Genomic DNA, 6,000 nt, shown 5'->3' on the forward strand with positions numbered 1-6,000 from the left:
TTCAGGCTCCTGTCTCCTTGGCTGGGTGGCTATGAGGACTGACATGCCATGACTAACAGGCACTTTGGAGGTTTTCCTACAGATAAAATGTCAACACATTGCTTAGACAGCCTCAAACTCAGGACCTGAAGAGCTAACAGTGGCAAGGGAGATGAAGTATCCAGTTCCAGTGTATATTCTAAATCTTGCTAAAATCCAGAACATGACAATATTTCTTTTTCATTCCCATATATTTATTAGTTTACCAAGCAGATATTACCATTTTAGCTAAAACTTATATCTATGAGGAAAGGTGGTTTCTCTCAAAGGACACCTACAAAGGGATGTTGCAATTGTAATTGCAGTCTCCAAAAGTCACTATGAGGAATGAAGTATTATGTATTTCTACTTTATTAATGGGTTTGATACTATCTAGCCTTACTCTGAACAACTGGTACAAAGTAGGAATAATTCTGTGAAATCAATAGGCCTGATTCGCAGGCAATTTTATGTTAGAGCCTTGTTACACATTGCACTGAGTTGCTCAAATGTTAACTGGTGTTAGTGCTAGCTTCAGTTGGTAGTGGTCACACCTTTAGACTCAAAAACCTTATTTGACTGTCCTCCAGCTGCACAGCTGCAAGTTTCCACTAGAGGGCTGGCAAGTAGGGACCTAACTAAAAGGTACAGCTGTGAGTTGCTACTACAGGGCTGAACAGGCATCTACCCCTGTCCTAGGTGGGGTTTTATGAGAGATGGGTTTTGGGGGAAGGGCAGGAACATGAAGCTGGGAGGCAGGGATTTAATGGGATGGGGATGGGTAATAAAATGGGGTGTGAACAGAAAATGGAGGTGGGGAAAGGATGGCTAAATGAAGCAAGTTAGCAGGGAAGGATAAAATAAAAAGAAGTAAAAAAACATATAAAGAAATAAAGCAGCAGCAAATTAAAAGATCTCATGTTTTAATAAATTGGGATTTTTGATTTGGCTGTGGGGTGCTAGTCATGCTTCCCAGGGTGGCTGAGAGATGGGAGAAGTGAGGGAACGTGCTTTTGCAGGAGCCACTGTCCCTGCCCCAGGGAAACCCTAGCATGTGGGGACATGATCAGATGCCCTACCTTGTACCCTCCCCCACTTCCTGGACCCTACTCCTGGACTTGTCTGTGCCCTGTTTAGCTGGCATATGCTCAGCAGGCTGTTTGCATGGGGTTTCATCCCTGGGGGTGGGAAGGTGACACCCTGGTAATGGGAGGTGGAGTTGGCTTGATCCCAGAATGCCCCCCCCCCCCACACACATACACACAGTAATGTTCAGGGGGTAGAAAGTCTGTCTACACAGAACAGGAGGATGGGGAAAGGGACACTGAATTCTGAGACGTGAAGGACTGCAACTTGGGTGCCACATTTGTGGGGAGTGGCCACACATTAATGGAACACAAGCTGGGTAACATGGATTAGAGAAAAACATGCCCTGAAGTGGCATAATTTTAATCTGCATAAAGTATGCTTAAAACTAGTTTCAGTTTTTAAAATGTGGAAAATGCAGGAGTTAAGAGCTCCAGGAGCTGTCTAAAATGAACATGTAACAAGGACCTTTGGGAGGCACCATTGGAACTGTATCAGAGAATCCTATAATGCATTGCAAATCACTTAGCACTCAGAGAACAAGTGAAGCAGACATTTGTCAGTCTCCTTAGTTCTGAGTAGTTACTCCAAGAGTAAAATGAACTAATATTCGGAGTGAAAGGATGGAGTAGTTAAAAATCCTACTTAAGCTGAAACACAGACTAGAAATGTGGAGGACAACAGTAGAAGGTGGAGAGAGTGCCGCATAACTTGCACATTACAATGTCCCCCCGCCATTCCCCCTCCCCCCGCCAGCTTGCTGCCTCGGGTCAGGGGGACCAGGCCGGGTTTTTGGGAGGGGGGCACCATTCCCCCATCTTATCCCCAGCCACTACTACAGTCCCCAGCATGTGGGGGGGACTCATAATGTAACTGAAAGCAATAGGACTCAGCAAAAAGACAGACAGATAAGAGGTAGCTTTATTTCTTATATAGCTGGTTATGAAGCATTTGATATTTTTATAATAGCTTTACAAGGTAACTCAGGCAGAGGAGGCTAACTATGAGAATATATTATGGGAGTCTGAAGAGTATCAATGTAAATATAAAACAGGAGTGATGTTTTTAAATAGTAAATGCAGAAGGAAAAATCATGGAAGAGTTTGACTGAGGTTGAAGAGCCACTCTTTTCACTTTGTGGATTTTTTCAGAAGAGGAATTCCCTGATTCCCAGAATAGGTTGGAAACCTGGGACAGAAATCTCATAGCAACGCTCCTGGAAAATGCAAAATTTACCTTTGATGAGAATATACCAGGTAATTTACCAGACACTGTAGACCTGAAGGATGATAGACAGTACTCTAACACACTGCTGACATTATAGACATTCAAAACATTACAAGAAAGGAAACCTGAGACAGAAAGGTAGAGCTCAAATTCAGAGACACCTCCCTCTACCCTGCCCAAAAAGAAAAAAACAAAACCCACAGGGTGCTATACATATTATAGCAAGGAACCAGAACCAAAATAATGTCTGATATTTGGAAAAAGATACAAAACTGCAATGGATTATATCATTTTGCCAGCATCGGCGGAGCGTGCACAATTGTGCTCCAACCCACAGTCCAGAGACTGCATGCCATCAGGGACTGTGAGCAGGAGATCGACTCCTACTGCCAGGCCCTTCTCCCTCAGGAGGCGGAGGGTCAACCACAGTCACCTTCCAGGTTTAGGGAGGACTGAAGGACCTCCCATGCTGTCCAGCCCAGGGGTCAGACCAGGGTGGCCAAGGGCCCCAAGGCCCGCCACACCAAGCCCCCCCCACCGCCGGAGCTTTGCAATGCAGCCCCAGCAGAGCCTGCTAAGTTGCCAGCTCCTGCAGGCAACACATGCTCAACTGTAGCTACCGCCCCCACTCTTCCTAAGACAAAACACAAAGTGTTTGTCATGGGAGACTCCATCCTGAGGGGGACTCAGGGGTCAATCTGCCACCCTGACCCCTTAGCTCGGGAAGTCTGTTGCTTCCCAGGAGCCTGGATCTGAGACATTGCGGAGAAGATCCCTGAACTCCTCCAGCCCACTGACCACTACCCTATACTCCTCATCCATGTGGGCACAAATGACACGGCTCAGAGAAATCCCAGCTGGATCATGAAGTGCTACAAGGATTTGGGAGCGGGACTTAAGGCGTTGGGGGCACAGGTGGCATTTCATCAATCCTCCCAGTCTTGAGCTATTGGCTGAGGAGGGAGAGGAGGATCCAGGTAGTGAACCAAAGACTATGGTGCTGGTGTCATAAGGAAGGTTTTGGCTTCCATGACCACAGTCCACTCTTTGGAGAGAGAGGCAGTGAGCTGCTGGGAAGGGACAGCCTCCACCTCTCTCCGTTGGGAAGGAGGCTCTTCTCAGCCAGACTGGCTGACCTGCTCCACCGGGCTTTAAACTAAGACCACTGGGGGATGGGGGGACTACCGCTACTGCTGGCCCGCTGAGCAACCCTTGCAAAGCCAGCAGGTCAAGGCACTTAAGGGAGCCCACCCCTGCCCCAGCCCTGATACAATCTGTGGGCAAGGCAAGAGCCCCCAAGGGGACACTTGCCTGTCTGTACACAAATGCCAGGAGCTTGGGGAATAAGCAGGAGGAACTCGTCCTCCTGCTTAACACAAATAATTATGACATCATAGGGATAATGGGGACCTGCTGGAACTCCACCCATGACTAGACCACAGGTATAGACGGCTATACCCTGTACAGGAGGGATTGAGTGGACAAAGGGGGCAGTGGTGTAGCTGTCTATGTCAAGGAAAGCTACACATCCCTGCAAGCCAACATTGGCACCCATGGTGGATGACTGGAGACCCTCTCAGTTAAAATCCATAGGGAACATGGCACAGGGGATACTATGGTGAGAGTATACTATAGACTCCCTACCCAGGGTCAAGACCTTGACCAGGAGTTTGCCAGAGAATTGGATGAGGCCGCACGCTCCTGGTGTATGGTGTATGGTTGTCATGGGAGACTTTAACTACCCAGACATCTCATGGGAAGAGTGCTCAGTCAAATCCAAGTGGTCACAAAGCTTTCTTTCGTTCATGGATGACCTCTATCAAGGCCCAGGCCCAGCAAGGCCCCAGGGTCAGTATATGCTGGACCCAGCACCATGGGTACTGCACAGGAGATTGGTTCCAGCCTGGCCTCCCAGCTGGTCCAGTGACCCAGACCTGGTATGCAGGGCCAGGTGAGTTTGACATCCTGCTGTAATAAAAACAATTTGTCAACAGATATGTCTGAGAAGAGCACTGGTATAGCCCTTTTACATTATAATGGCCAATAGTGGAGAGCAAAAGTTACACACCATGGACACCAACAAAAACTGCCAGTAAACCCAACTGTAGATGGAGTCATCAGTCTTGGTCTAGGAATAAAAGAAAATGCTCATGTTTCTATTTATGAAAGTCTAATGTTTTGTAAAACTAGTCGTAAAGCACTTATTCTCATTGCCAAAAGAGACCTTGAAAACACCTTGATAAGAATACAGAGATTGTCTTCAACTACATATATGTTTTGAAAATAGAATACAAATATATAAGATATTTGCCAATTGCAGAAATACTTGACAAAAGTGTAATGTAGTGAAGTTCACTGTTGGATTATGATCATCAACCCTATCTAGTCTCAGACAAAATGTGGCCTATTATTGCTGGTGTTATTATTTAAAACAAAGCCCTACAGAAAGCAAAAAGTTCTACTCGCACAAAATAGCTAGGATATCATATTCCCAGCCCCTTTTAGCAATTTAAGGGGGGGGTGGGATTTTGTTTAAAGGCACCAGGATGGTGATTTCTAAAGTGTTACAGAAAAATATGCTAAAAAATACAGATTATTTAGAGATTAAACCAATCTAACAAAAGAAAAAGAAATGTTTTATCCTGGCTTTATTGAACACTTGGGCACATTTACACATGCTATTAATGCACAGTAAGGTTACTGTGCGTTAAAACCACAGGTATAGATGGCTATACCCTGTACAGGAGGGATCGTGTAGATAAAAGGGGCGGGGGTGTAGCTCTCCATGTTAAGGAAAGCTACACGTCCCTGCAAGCCAATATTGGCAACCAGGGTGGATGACTGGAGACCCTCTGGGTTAAAATCCATGGGGAACACGGCACAGGGGACACAATGGTGGGAATCTACTTCAGGCCTCCTACCCAAAGTCCTGAGCTTGACCAGAAGTTTGCCCGGGAACTGGCTGAGGCCGCATGCTCCATGACCATGGTTGTCATGGGTGACTTCAATTACCCGGACATCTCGTGGGAGGATCACTCAGAAAAATCTGAGCGGTTGCAAAGCTTCCTCTCATGCGTGGATGACCTCTACCTGACTCAAGAAGTCTATGGGCCAATGAAAGGCAAAGCGCTGCTCGAGCTGGTACTGGCTACTGGGAATGACCTAGTCGGCGACCTAGTGATTGATGGGAAGCTGGGTGACAGTGATCACCTTCACCATCCACCGAAAAGCTGGCAAGTCAGTCAGCAACACGGAAGTCCTTGACTTCAGGAAAGCTGACTTTGAGAAGCTCAGAAGGCTTGTCAGTGAGGCCCTAAGGGACCATGACCATGGAGAAAGGGGAGTTCAAGAAGAGTGGTTGCTCCTCAAGGGAGCGATCCTCAATGCATAAGCTAAGTCTATTCCATCTCAGAGGAAAGGCAGCAAGAGGGCACAGCAGCCCCCCTGGCTCTCCAGGGACCTAGCAGACCTCCTGAGGCTAAAAAGAAAGGCCTACAAAGGATGGAGGATGGGAGTCACCTCCAAGGAGGATTATTCTGCACTGGTCCGGTCCTGTAGGGGGCATACCAGGAAAGCCAAGGCTGCAACTGAACTCCAGCTAGCTTTGAGCATCAAGGACAATAAAAAGTCCTTTTTCAGATATGTGGGGAGCCGGAGGAAAAGCAGGGG

This window comes from Alligator sinensis, unplaced genomic scaffold (assembly GCF_000455745.1).
Source record: "Alligator sinensis unplaced genomic scaffold, ASM45574v1 scaffold1199_1, whole genome shotgun sequence".
NCBI lineage: Eukaryota > Metazoa > Chordata > Crocodylia > Alligatoridae > Alligator > Alligator sinensis.